General features: G+C 43.0%; 1 pseudogene; it reads left to right on the forward strand.

Moving 5' to 3' along the window:
- The first annotated feature begins 7,442 nt into the window (after positions 1-7,442).
- Positions 7,443-14,080, forward strand: LOC115004674 (lethal(3)malignant brain tumor-like protein 2; annotated as a pseudogene).
- Positions 14,081-15,420: the final 1,340 nt, after the last annotated feature.

The raw sequence follows: 15,420 nt of genomic DNA on the forward strand, positions 1-15,420 counted from the left end.
AGTTACTGTACACACACACACACACACACACACACACACACACACACACACACACACACACACACACACAGTATAAAGTATTATTTATCTGAAGCAGAAGAATCTTCTCCTAAAGGAAACTTCATCCTTCAGTTCATCACAAACATCATCTGGAGATACATGTTTAACTGACAGGAAGAACTGAGAGCAGAACAATGTTTCCCTCTGAGATGTAGTGCAGTACAAGTATAAAGGACATTTACTCAAGTGCAGTACTTCAGTAAAAGTACTTATTGATATTCTGATTGTGGATCCATTATTTAATAACCAGATGATGATGGTGGTGTCTTTTGAACGCTGGAGATGATTGATGAGGCTAAATGCTTCAGGTAAAGTAGAGAATATATAACTCCTATCAAAGCAGAAGCTCAGGAATCATCAGCCTCACGTGACTGAACGGAAATGAGCAGAAATAAAAGTGTAAATGTAAAAAGTGTTCCTTGCTGACAGACAGACTCTCCGACTCTCTGGATTGAATTGTATCCGTGATCAAAGTAAACGGAGAAATAACTGAAAATAAATGTATTTCTACTAAATGATAAAGTAGTTTGTGCTTGTGTTGTTTATATTGTGATATAATGAACTAATAAATGTATTATCTTGTGTAATAACTGAAACACGTATTTACATAGATAATGTGAAGAAATGTTAGGTACTATATATATTAAATAAAGCTCAACTCACTCATAACTGTCTCATCATATCAGGGATAATTGGGATATTGTGAATGCATAATATGAGCGCGCCCCCCTGGCAGAGTCGTTCGAATACCCCGTATGATGTGACGTGATGACGTCAGACGTCAAAGACCGGAAGCGATAGAAAAACTGATGTAACTGAGAGGCGGGACGTTTTTCTGCGGAGCAGGAGAGAGAGAGGCCGCAAAACAGGAACGTCTCTCAGCTGAGAATATGTTCCATGCTTGACTTATCATATTAATAAATATATCGATTTAACTACAAGTTTTCTGTATTGATTCGACATTCAAGCTCCGATTTCTTCAACTCTTTCCTCAACAATATCTACAGTTACATGTTTTAACGAGCTGGTAAATAAACAATAAAACACAAAGGTTTAGAGTGGAGCACTTGAGTTTCATGTGATCTGTGTTCCGGTACAAACTGCAGTATAAACTGTGTCTCTGGAGGGAAAAGGCAGAAACTTCTTCCTGCTCAGATGTCAACACACTCTGCGCATGTCTGCTATCAACCCGGAGTCACTGTCAGCACCGGACACCTTGTTTACAGGAGCACGGCTTTTATTTTGAAACTACTTCCGGGAGTTCCGCCCCGAAACGGACACAAAGTTAATTTGAACTTTTAGAAGGTAAAAAGCAAGAAGAAGAAGTTTAGTGTTGACTGGTTGGAGAAAGAACAAGCATTGATCCGGAGGGTGACGGGTTGTGAGGCTGCTCTCCATCTGGACTGTGCTGCTGTGTGACATGTAGCGATGATGCTCACAAACATTTCATCACATTGGACTCCAGGACTCTGCTTGTTAGAGACACACAGCAGGACACACTAAAGAATGAATGTGTAAAACCCCAGCAGAGCTGCTGTTAACACTCACCCTGTTCTGCTGCTGCGGCTCTGTCGACGAGAAAACGGCGTCTGTCAGTGACAGTTTGGGGAGGGGCCAGTGCACCTGTAACACTGAGCCTGGACCCACCTGTGCCCCGGGGCGGGACATTATTTTGATGGGCACACCATGCAGTCAATCACATGTCAGGACAGACTAGGATCATACCATTATGTGAAAGAAGGAAGGGGGGCAGACGCTCCAAAGACAGCGCGTGTAGTGGTACAGGCCAGATACACAGAGCGACAGAGAGACGGGGGATTTAAATGCAACAGGTCGGGAGAAAGTGAAGAAATGAGCGAACACCCAAAAAGAAGCAGTGCACTAAGACAACACTGGTGTTGGTCCTCTACGTGTTGGAGTTGTTCAGGAGCTGTGCAACAGAACAGCAACTTGTGGAGTTGCTTTGTTCTGCCATATCTGGTGTCGCTTTCTGTTTCAGTTGTTTTGAGTTTTGCCTTTCTGTATTGGTGGGGGAGCTTTACTTTCCAATGTGAATTAAATGCTCTTTGTTTTTACTTTACTAAATCTGTTGCCTCGTTTTCCTTTCTTCACCCGGGTTATTTTATTTCTACTTGTTACTTCCCTTTCCTCCAGACTAACAGGGAACGTAACATAAGATTACACTTTATTACAAGTACTAAGACAAATAAATGTAGTTTAGCATTTAACCAGAAGTGTGAAATAGCAGTGTGGAATGAATACAACACTATATCACCAAACTAATTATATATATTGTTTCTAAATATAGGCAATGACAACATGTAATATGTCATTATAATGAGAAACACTTACGTTCTTCTTCTTTAAACAGTTCACCATGAAGTTAGAAAGTTATTAGTTTCCAGTGTTTAAAAGTTATAGTTTAAGTCTAATATATTCTTTAACTTCACAAACATCAAGTGAAACTTCTATTATAATATATTATATTATAATATAATATATTATAATATAATTGTATCTAAGACTTCAGAGATGTGTTGGATATGTACAGTGTTGACAATTTGGCGACTTTCTCGTTAAATCTTATAAATCTTTTGGCGATTTTTATTGTCAAAAGCGACTCGTGACAAATGTAGTGAGGTTTTATTTTGAGAAGTGATGGCCTGTTTCAATGGAACAAATAACGTCTGCGTTACAGCTGCCGCCAGTGTTGGTCTGCGTTACAGCTGCCGCCAGTGTTGGTCTGCGTTACAGCCGCCCCCAGTGTTGGTCTGCGTTACAGCCGCCCCCAGTGTTGGTCTGCGTTACAGCCGCCGCCAGTGTTGGTCTGCGTTACAGCGCCCCAGTGTTGGTCTGCGTTACAGCCGCCCCCAGTGTTGGTCTGCGTTACAGCTGCCCCCAGTGTTGGTCTGCGTTACAGCTGCCCCCAGTGTTGGTCTGCGTTACAGCCGCCCCCAGTGTTGGTCTGCGTTACAGCTGCCCCCAGTGTTGGTCTGCGTTACAGCTGCCCCCAGTGTTGGTCTGCGTTACAGCCGCCGCCAGTGTTGGTCTGCGTTACAGCTGCCGCCAGTGTTGGTCTGCGTTACAGCTGCCGCCAGTGTTGGTCTGCATTACAGCTGCCGCCAGTGTTGGTCTGCGTTACAGCTGCCGCCAGTGTTGGTCTGCGTTACAGCTGCCGCCAGTGTTGGTCTGCATTACAGCTGCCGCCAGTGTTGGTCTGCGTTACAGCTGCCGCCAGTGTTGGTCTGCATTACAGTTGCCGCAGTGTTGGTCTGCGTTACAGCTGCCCCCAGTGTTGGTCTGCGTTACAGCCGTATGATCCTGTATGATCAGCGACCATCTATTGGACATCCACACTGGGGAGGGAGCTGTGTGTACAGCAGTAAGTATACAGACTGTACGTCATCTGTACATGTTGTAGTACCAGGAGACCTACACATAACGTGTTAAACATACAATCACCACATGCATGTACATAATTCATGTATTTGTTTAATTTGATATCATTGCTCTCTCAATCACTTCAACCACATCTTTTATTATGAATGTTATTAGATATGTTCTTTACGCAGACATGTATAAACATGCCATACAGGTTCAAGCTGGTTTGAAAGATTTATTAGTAAAGTTGTGTTTTGTACATTTCAGACATGTCAGAAAGAAAGTGCTGTGCAGACGGATCCCCCTCCACGGACACACCACAAGTCCATGCAGGCGACCACGTGTCAGGTCAGCTGGACCGCAAGTTCCAATCCAAGTTGGTTGTTCCAAAGGTCAGCATCATAATATATATATATATATATATATATATATATACATACATATACATATACACATATATATATACACACACATACATACTATATATAATGCTTGATTATAAAACATATTTTTTGCAGAGTGTGTTACTGAACTCTTAGCACAAAAAAAACGTAGCACAGATCTTTTGAATGGCACATGATGGCATTCTGTGGTTCTTACCAAATATTCCCCGGCAGACTCTCACCGGCGGTATGCCACATAGTGATACATTCTGTAACATACAAGATAATACATGTCAATGGTAATCACTTCCACCTTATTTATCTGTGTATTCTGTGACTGTGCCAGAGTGACCATTCGACTCCCCATAAATACATCACAGTTTCTGAGCTCTACACATTACACAAGTAACTTCCTCATTACGTGGCTCATCACCTGCTCGTTGTCTGTCCCTCTTCACATACCTGTGGTAGGCTGTCTGCAACACCCAAACATCCAGACACTTTGATTTGAATCCTGCGTGACTTGTTCTGCAGGTTGTTTGCACCATGTCCCTCATATTCATTGAGTTCCTCCATGACATCCTTTTCTTGGCAGCAGCTCTTCAATTGTTTCCATAATTGTACAGTTTTCACATGAACACCTAAATGTACAAAAGAAGAGTGGTAAGGACATGTACACAATATGCAATATCCAGAGAAAAGGCCAATATTAACGTCATCTTCATGTCATACTATGTACAGTATATCTCAAAAGTGAGTACACCCTTTAGATTTTTGCAAATATTCTGTTATATCCTTTCAGGGGATAACATTATCCTACTGAAACTTTGATATAACTTAAAGTAGTCAGTGTGCTGCTTGAATAACAGTATAGATTTATTGTCCTTTGAAAATTACTCAGTACACAGCTGTTAATGTCTAAACAGCTGGCAACAAAAGTGAGTACACCCCATAGTGAACATGTCCTAATTGTGCCCAATGATGTTGTTTTCCCGCCCTGGTGTCATGTGACTCGTTAGTGTTACAAGGATTCAGGTGTAAATGATAAGCAGGGCTGTTAAATTTGGTGTTTTGGGCACAATTCTCTCTGAATGCTGGACAACATGGCACCTCATGGCAAGGAACTCTCTGAGCGGCTGAAAAAAAGGATTATTGCGCTTCACAAAGATGGCCTTGGCTATAAGAAGATTGCCAACACCATGAAAATGAGTTGCAGCACAGTGGCTAAGATCATACAGCGGTTTTCCAGGACAGGTTCCACTCGGAACAGGCCTCGCCAGGGTCGACCAAAGAAGTTGAGTCCACGTGCTCAGCGTCATATCCAGAGGTTGGTTTCCAAAAATAGACGTGCGAGTGCTTCCAGCATTGCTGCAGAGGTTGCAGAAGTGGGATGTCAGCCTGTCAGTGCCCAGACCATACGCCGCACACTGCATCAAATCGGTTTGTATGGCCGTCGCCCCAGACAGAAGCCCCTTCTGAAACCGATGCATAAGAAAGCCCGCAAACAGTTTGCTGAAGACAATGAATCCAAGAACATGAGTTACTGGAACCATGTCCTGTGGTCTGATGAGACCAAAATAAACCTGTTTGGGTCAGATGGTGTCCGGCGTGTGTGGCGGCACCCTGGTGAGGAGTACAAAGACAAATGTGTTTTGCCTACAGTCAAGCATGGTGGTGGCAGCATCATGGTCTGGGGCTGCATGAGTGCTGCCGGCACTGGGGAGCTGCATTTCATTGAGGGACACATGAATTCCAATATATACTGTGACATCCTGCAGCAGAGCATGATCCCCTCTCTTCGGAAACTGGGCCGTAGGGCAGTTTTCCAACATGATAATGACCCTAAACACACCTCCAAGATGACAACGGCCTTGCTGAAGAAGCTGAAGGTTAAGGTGATGGACTGGCCAAGTATGTCTCCAGACCTAAACCCAATTGAGCACATGTGGGGCATCCTCAAGAGGAAGGTGGAGGAGTGCAAGGTGTCCAACATCCGTGCGCTCCGTGATGTCGTCGTGGAGGAGTGGAAGAAGATTCCAGAAGCAACCTGTGCAGCTCTGGTGAATTCCATGCCCAGGAGGGTTAAAGCAGTGCTAGATAACAATGGTGGTCACACAAAATATTGACACTTTGGGCACAATTTAGACATGTTCACTATGGGGTGTACTCACTTTTGTTGCCAGCTGTTTAGACATTAACAGCTGTGTACTGAGTAATTTTCAAAGGACAATAAATCTATACTGTTATTCAAGCAGCACACTGACTACTTTAAGTTATATCAAAGTTTCAGTAGGATAATGTTATCCCCTGAAAGGATATAACAGAATATTTGCAAAAATCTAAAGGGTGTACTCACTTTTGAGATATACTGTATATGCCTGTGTTTGACGACAGGCTCGTAAGCAGCTCAAAGCTTTACTCTGTGAGATAATATCTCTCTGGGGCATTCCAACGAAGGTTTACCATGCCGTTTCTCAACTAAGTTCATATCTAGATTGTTGTTTGCAGTACCTTCCCACATTGTGTGGATCATCAAAGACAACTACCACCGTCCACAGACACTTGTGAACATAACATGCTAACCTACTGCAGTAACCTTTCCTCCACTCTCTCTGACATAAGGAAACAGGTGACATCAGTTCATCATCACCTGCATCTACACCACTCCACTCATTTCAACCAGTCCAAACGGTGGCAAGGTTCCCTTCCAGATCCTCCTCTCCACCCACACAGCAGTGAAGGTGGCAGAGAGGGCATCCCCTCTTTCAGCATCTTCTGTCAAGTCCACCACTCTCAAATTAGATAACCTGGATCTTGCCTCCAAGTCTTCAACTTTATCCTGTAGCTTCGTGTTTTTAGCTTCACGCGTGTTCACTTTATCTTGCAGGGAGCTCACGTCGTCCTCGGTAGATGAGATTCTTACTTCAGCCTCTAACATTCGTTCTGAGCATCCCCGTATCTCCTTCCTCATCCCCTCTATTGCTGTTAGCATGCCATCAAGTCTTGTGGGAAAGTCCGACTTTAGAGAGCCTCTGGCGATCAGGATTTCCTCCGAGCCTGCTTCCCACCGCCCGGCCTCGCCCGTCTCAACAGAGGTCATGGCTGGCGCAATGCTAGCGCTAGCATAACTTTCTTTAGCTTCCACGTGTAGCTTGGATGCTGTTTTAGCTTAGACTGAAGTGCTTTTGGTCGTCCTTTAGCTGATTTCCCTGCTGCAGCCGGCATTTAACCGTCTTTTCCGAATAGAAACGATGGGTTGACATAAAACGTGGGTAAAATTAGGATTTAAGACAGAAATTGTCGGAGCACTGATAGTTGCGTCTTCCTAGTGAGCCGCCATAACCTGAAGTCTCTTATTCCACCTTTTTATTTATTGATTTCAGGGACTTTTGTTTTCCTAATGCCACATTTCATTTCCATCTTATATTAAAAATAATAACTAGCCATAAAAATACACCAAGAGACGTTGATGTTGAGCATTTAAAATGTATTTATATTTCCATAACTTATCATCTACGAACACATGGTGGCAGTATTTCACATAAATCTGTCCACCGGCCGCCGGAGAAAAAGGTGACGAAGAAGAAGAAGAAGATGAGGAGGAGGAGGAGGAGGAGGAGGAAGAGGACCGCGCTGGACTTGAAATCCTCCCCCGACCCGAGAGGCTGTCAGCGGGCGTGTCTGACTGTTTCCACGCGTTGGTTAAACGGATGCACAAGTGTTGCGTGGACACGTGCTGCGTCGCCAAACGTAAGAACCTCGGGGGTCACTCAGCTGGTGAGCGCGTGAAGGCGAGACACTTTCGTGCACTAGTACATTTGAAGAGATTGGGATATTATGCATCCATAACATATCTTCTTTAAAGATAAACCTTTATTAATCCCCAGAGGGATATGCAGGTGTCATGGCAGCAACAGGAGAGGACAGGTAACAGTACAAACCACACCAGGATGAAAGTAATTATATATTTCATTAAGGGTACAAACCACACAATAATACCAAAAGTATAAATACAAATAAGGATAAAGTAAAACACTAATTAATGTAAAAACTGAAAAAGCAACAAGCTTAATATGAGATCACAGCTGTGTACGAGGGTTTTTAGATTTATTTAGATTCATTATTTATCTGAACAGCTGCAACGATGAGTCAACAGAACAATAACTGGCAACTATTTTGCTCATTAATCAGTAATTTTTTATGCACAAATGTCTCAAATATGGAGATGTCTTGCTTCTCTCTGTTTTATATCATATTAAAGTGAATATCTTTGGGTCTCGGACTGACAAACAAACACATCTGGCATCTGGACCAAACAATAAATCGGTTTAATGCTCATTAATCAATAAAGAAAATAACCGTGAGTTGCAGCCCATGAGGTGCACAAAGTTATTTACCACTGACAGTCGTTCCTTTGCCACTCTTCTCTTCACATATCGGGAACATGTCACTGAAATTTGTCCAATTCTCTATGAAGTTTCCACCTTTTGACCGCAGACTCGTTTCTCTCCTCGCCTGCGGTTCATGCCAACAGTTTAAACAGCCATGTGGCTAAATCTGCTCCAAGCTGCTGCGAGTGGGGAAGTGGCCAAAAACATGAGGACGATGAGACGACTCTGCTCAAACTTTCTTTGTGTTTCTCTCTGCAGGGAAAGCCCCCGTCAAAAAAAGCCACAGTGCTCAACAAGGTGAACAAAGCTCCTCCAGCCCCAATAGTACTGGATGGTGAGAACACACACACACACACACACACACACACACACACACACACACACACACACACACACAGGGAATCTAATTACTTAATTGCAGAACAAAAACAGATGTGAAGCTTAATGGAAGCATTTGAGACACAATCTGAAGTCAGGTGTGAACTCTTCATTTGTCTCACAGCTTGAATTGGTGCTTGTTGCTTGTTTGGGAGCATCAGCAGCTGCATACAGTACATGTGCACGAACGTCTCTCTCTAAACCTTTTGATTGAATGTGAATGACGCCTCTGTTCTTCCCGTTGTGTAGCATCGGCTGCAGGTTTTGAATGGGGCGCCTACTTGGAGAAGGAAAGCGCTCTGGCTGCATCGGTGTCCTGCTTCAGACATGTGAGTCCCAATAATCATTAGAAACTATGTTTTCTCTCAGATTATAAAATGTCTAAAGGAAAAACACTTGCACGCACGTATTAACACCTAATCCAACATGGAGTATAAAAAAGAATGAATACTTTGCAAAGTGAGCGTTGTCTATAATAAGTGTGCACCTCACCCTGGTGACCTCCCTCCTGCAGGCGCCCCTGTGTGCCCAGTGGGACGACATCTTAATGGGGATGAAAGTGGAGGTCCTGAACACAAACGCAGTCCTGCCCAGTAAAGTCTACTGGATCGCAAGTGTCATCCAGATTGCAGGTGTGTCTCTGTGTTTTCTGATCATGAATATACATCTTTTGCAGGAGCATCAACAGTAACGCAGCTCTTCCCTCCTCTCGTCTGCAGGATACAAAGCTCTGTTGAGGTACGAAGGCTTTGAACACGACAGCAGCCGAGATTTTTGGTGCAGCCTCGTCTCGGGGGAGCTGAACCCGATTGGATGTTGCGCCATGACGAGCAAGCTGCTGGTGCCACCGCAAGGTGAGGATTCACCCTCGAACCACATTGGTTCAGTGTTACCTGGAGACGTGTTATTGAACTCTCTGAAGTCCACAACCAGCCGGCGGGTTTAAAAAAGCCAGTTTTCTTTTAAGAATCGCTTAAATTAAACCGTTTATCAAAGCCAGAAACTGTAAAAACAGAAATTATCGGCGGGTTTCAAATTTCCGACGGTCCTTGAACGAGTCACGTGCGACGAAGACGTGTGTCGGTAAAAATAACAAAATCTAAGATTAAAAAGTGACATTTCACCGAAATCACTTTATTCTAAATGTCTCAATTAGAATGTTGCCAAAAATCAAATGTTTGAATTTAATATATCCTGTAAAAAACATGAAACTCTGAGCTCCTCAGCGCAGCTGGGAAACATCAACGACTGGAGACCAACAGACACGACACAGAAACTCTGTTGCTTTGTGGCATTATAACTGTTTTACTGAACAAAACACAGTTCTGAGTTCTCCATACTTCTAGCCATGATTGTACCGTTTCCATAGAAGTGCAGGATTTACGTGTTGCAGTGAAAACAAAGCCCCAGCTGGTGAAATGTGTCAAGAAGCATTTGCTTGAACGCTGCTCGCCTGCATGAAGCACAGAGGACGTTAACATGTCATCAGGATTAATACCGCCGATAACGAAGACTTTAAATATGTCATGCTTTGCTATGTCAACAATGTTGTGACTTGAGAAATGATGTGTCCATAGATGTGAAGCAGAACATCCCAGATTGGAAAGAATACCTGATGAAAAAGCTGGTGGGGGCCAACACCCTCCCTGTTGACTTCTACCTGAAGGTAAAACTGACGCTCTGCTTTGCACATGTGAAGAGAACTATTTAGTTTCACTGAATGACTTCATCTCTTGCCTTCCTCCTTCTCCCCAGTTGGCGGAGAGCATGCGGACCTCGTTCAGAATCGGCATGCGCGTGGAGGTCGTGGACCCCAAACACGTGAGTCAGACCCGCATGGCCGCCATCGACTCGATCGTCGGTGGCCGCCTGCGGCTGGTGTACGAAGACCAAAGCGACGCCGCCGTCAACACCATCTCTGATTTCTGGTGCCACATGTGGAGTCCCCTCCTGCACCAGATCGGCTGGTCCACCAAAGTGGGTCACGCCATCAAAGCACCTGGTAGGTGTTGCGTTTAGTTTTCCCCAAACGTAGGAGTAATGGCGTGCAACAGAGACGGAGACAGAAGAAACGACACGAGAACATGGTTGTATTGTGTAAGACCTCTAGACGCACACATGTCACGCTTGTTGTGAACTAAAGATATTTCTTTTTTAAATGATAGCAAACAGTGGAGGGACCGCTGCCAAGGTCTGGAGGGGGAACTATGACAGTTCGTTCCTGCTCTTTAAAAAGGTAAGGAAGTATTCTTTATTCGTACTGTCTCTTTAAGCCCCCATCCCGACAAAGCCCAGTCTGCTGTGATTGGTCCGTGTTTGTCGGGTCGTTCACTTCTGCGCTCTCGTTGTTGTTTCTGTGTGTATTTCCCCGTCGATGGAGTTTGATACTTCCACAGTATTTGTGCATTTTCAGCCATGTCTGTGACAGCATTCTGCACTCACTATGTGAAGTCTCTTAACGACGACTGATCTGCAGCCCAGGTTCGTTTACATGGAGGGGGGTTTCTTTGAGGAAGGAATGAAGCTGGAGGCCATCGACCCTCTTAACCTCGGGAGCATCTGTGTGGCCGCGGTACACAAGGTAAGACCGCTGTCATTGTGTGTGTGTGTGTGTGTGTGTGTGTGTGTGTGTGTGATCTGATAAATGAGCTGGTTATTATATTACCGTTCTTTAACCCTTGTGCTTTCATTCTCAGAATTGTTTACATAATGCCTCTGTGGTCTTTTATTTAAAGAAGAAAAGAAAAGCACCACAATTTTCTTTTTTTACAGTCTGATGAAGTTCTTATTTTTTGTCAGATTAAAACAAATTATATATATATTTTAAAAAGAAAGAAACTCCCATTTATTACCTTAAAGGACAAGAATGTCCCCTTCATAAAACTGCTATAAAATACTACAATTCGACTATATTAATATTATTAATTCATATGAATAATATGAATAAATAATATTAATAATTAATATTATTTAATATTAATATTAATTAATATATTAATTAATATTAATAGTATTAATTAAAATTATTAATTAATTTTTATATTATTAATAATATTAATAGTATTAATTAATATTAATAATATTAATTAAATTATTAATTAATTTTATATTATTAATTAATATTATTATTAGAATAAGTCATATTTGTATCAGTCCTGATCATAACTACTAAATATTAATTAATTTTCCAGTCTGTTAACATAATGCAACTGTTATGGGTTAAAGAACAGTCAAATGTAATTATTTTCTTTATACTTAATGCTAAAGTGGATTTATTTTCTCAGTCTGGGTTATGTTAATAATGAACAACATTGATTTTGATGCTTTTTAATTTTTTGTGCAAGAAAAAAATCATGTTTTCAGGACAAACATGAGAAAATGTCTCAATCTGGAGGAAAATAGTCAAAACTACAATTTTGAAGCCAGAGCTCCAGATGTGAAGCCTGATATAAAAGAATACATGATTTTATGTTGCACAGGTTATTGTTGACTTATTAGAGGAGCTGAGGTTGAACTGAACGTCTGCCATATGCATTAAATAAAAGGGTTAATCCTACAGCGAGTGTTTCTCTAACTTCCCTCCTCCTCTCCTCCCAGGTGCTGTTAGATGGATACCTGATGGTGGGAATCGATGGCGCCGTATCCAACAACGGCTCCGACTGGTTCTGTTACCACGCCTCGTCCCATGCCATCCTTCCCGTGGACTTCTGTAAGAAGAACAACATCGCTCTCACCGTACCTCAAGGTAGATATACACAACAATGATTCAGAGGCAGGAGACAGTGGTTCAGTGCTGACGATACTTAATGTTTGTGTCTCTGCAGGTTACGACTCTCAAACCTTCACCTGGGACAAATACCTGAAGGACACCGAAGCTAAAGCTGCACCGACACGCCTGTTAAACACCGTAAGACAGGAAGTCCAAACCCAGAGTGGCGTCTCTGAGCAACATAATGTGATCAAGACCGTTCATATATCAAGCAGACGAACCCGCTTTGTCTTTCTCTTCAGGACTTCTCGGGTCACGGCTTCTCCCCCAACGTGAAGCTGGAGGCGGTGGACTTGATGGAGCCGGGCCTGGTGTGCGTGGCCACCGTGAAGCGCTGCGTGGGCCGCCTGCTGCTCATCCACTTCGACGGCTGGGAGGATGATTTTGACCAGTGGATCGACCACCAGTCCCCGGACATCTACCCCGCCGGCTGGTGCGACCTCATGGGCTACCAGCTGCAGCCGCCTCCAGGACTCGGTAAACGCCTGATTTAGCAGCGTCCATCCCCTCGTGTGTTGAGAGCTCATATTAAAGGAATACTTCACCCCAGAAGGATCATTTCTTGTTTTTCTCACACGCCTCCACGGGGAGCGTCTTGATGACTTGAAGTAACTGGTAAACTATATCCAAACGTCCGTCGACAAACTCGCACACAACTCGTGCAGTATAATCCAAGTCTCATTTATCAAGTCGTGTACTTCACACACTATTTAAAACTCTGAAGCTCCAACGGACGAGTGGCGTGCCGGCACAAGGTGAGCCAATGAAATACAAATGATCATTTTGGGGAGAAGCATTCCTTTAAGCCATCATCTAAACCGGTTGAATCTGATTTAAGTCTTTACAAGAGGCATTTAAACTCTGATTCAACTGCATTTTAGATAATTGGAGGAATTAAAGACCAAATGAGGCAGAAAAGTGTCACGTTTGTCTCTTTCACGTCCCAGACGGAGGTTTAACTGGGGATTAAAGCTGTTTGTGTCGATGTGTCTGACTCGTGTTTCGTTCTGTTTCCAGTCAATTTAATGGAAAACCAGACGGGACAGAGCAAGAAATACAAAACCCTTGCGCATCGGAAAAGAAGTATGTTTTGTTTGCTCTCATATTTAGTGTTTTCCTGCATCTGATGGTTGTATAACTGTTCTTCCACCTCCTCGTTGTGTTTTCTGTAGAAAAGAAGCCTGGAAAGAAGAGGCTCTCTCAGGACCAAGCTGAAGAAGATGCTGGTCAGCAGGCGGAGGTCACTGACGCTCCTTCAGGGCCGGAGGACCTCAGCCTTCCTCCAAGAGTGCCTCTCATCCAGCCCAAACCTGAGCCCGAGGAGCAGGAGAGTAAGTGGACACACTTCTCATTTTCGTGAGATCATTTTGCCAATTTGCTGACGTATGTCTGTCTGTAGTCTTTGCAGTGCAGGTGAAAGTGGAGGAGGTGGAGATGGAGATGGAGACGCCCACTGATCCTCCACCAGTCCCTCTGGGTGTCTTTACACGGGAGGAGGGCGGAGAGAAGAGTAAGTCCGGACTACAACAGGCACCACAGCTTGGAAAGAGCAGCTCATGCAAAGACGGAGCGGAGTGAAACTACAGCAGGAAGAAGTGAAGAGTGTGAGGAGGGAGCCACTGAGGAGACGGTGCCGTGCCCGAGGTTTCAGAGAGCAGGACACGAGAGGAGAGGCTGCAGGGATGGAGGCGTCTAAAGACTGAAGAGGAAAAGGTGGATGAACAGAGAGACAATGGATTTTGTTTAAATGTGCGCTATATTTAGAACATTTCCCTGCGTCACCCTAAAGCAGTCATCTTTGCTCTCTTCAAAACCACCAGACTCCATTGACAAAAACACTCATTTTAGCTCACAGAGCTAGTTAGTGCTGCTGGTTAGTTTGTGTTATTGTCACTTTAAAAACCCAAAGGTCACACAAACTAACGAGAGCAGGAATGGGCGGACTCCGCCGCTACCAATAACTTCTATATGTAAATATGATAAGTAGAAACTACTCAGCGGTGAGTAGGAGCTGCTGTAACACAGCCTGTGTTTGTGAATATGTTTTATTATTTAACTCGGGTGAGCAGAGACGGTTTCCTGTCGAATGTTATAATGTTTTCATCTTCTGTGAATTGTGATTTACTGTTTCATGCTTTTCAACATTAAATAATTAACGTACTGTGTGTGTAATGATCAGTGTTTGAAATATTTACTGGATAAAAACACAATGTCTGTTAGATGCAAAGAAGAAAAATGATGCATTGTTCAAAGATACACTTTACTGCAGAGTAAAGATAAAGGACATCTTAATTCTGTGTAAGATGCACATACGCAATGTTGGAAAGCATCGCTGCTCGTAAAATCAAGACTCTTTATTTTAGTCTGATTTCCTGCAAAGGTACAAATATAAGAGCAATAAAGACAAAATCATAAACAATTTCTTTCAAGTTGATTTATTTCTTGTAAAATAACTGATCATTATAAACCCAAAGAAATATTTTATTTACAGAATTACTGAAAATCTTTAGTCTCCATATTTATTGAACTTATGTTTTCCTTTAAAACAAATAAATAAATTACTCTTACAAATTAGTTTATTTCTATGGAATGACTTGGAACTATGGGGCGGGTGATACAAGTGATTAAAACTTTATTGATAATCAATAAACAAATCATGAGTTCATTGATAAAAGTGAAAATTCTGCTTCCTGTTCTTATGACCTCATTATGACCTCACTATGACCTCATCAACCTCATTATGACCTCATCAACCTCACTATGACCTCATCAACCTCATTATGACCTCAGCAACCTCATTATGACCTCACTATGACCTCATCAACCTCACTATGACCTCATCAACCTCATTATTACCTCATCAACCTCATTAGACTCCGAGGACCGCAACCTATTATGACCTCACCATGACTCATCAACCTCACTATGACCTCATCAAACCTCATTATGACCTCACTATGACCTAATCAACCTCATTATGACCTCACTATGACCTCATCAACCTCACTATGACCTCATCAACCTCACTATGACCTCATCAACCTCATTATGACCTCAC

Source organism: Cottoperca gobio, unplaced genomic scaffold, assembly GCF_900634415.1.
Source record: "Cottoperca gobio unplaced genomic scaffold, fCotGob3.1 fCotGob3_166arrow_ctg1, whole genome shotgun sequence".
NCBI lineage: Eukaryota > Metazoa > Chordata > Actinopteri > Perciformes > Bovichtidae > Cottoperca > Cottoperca gobio.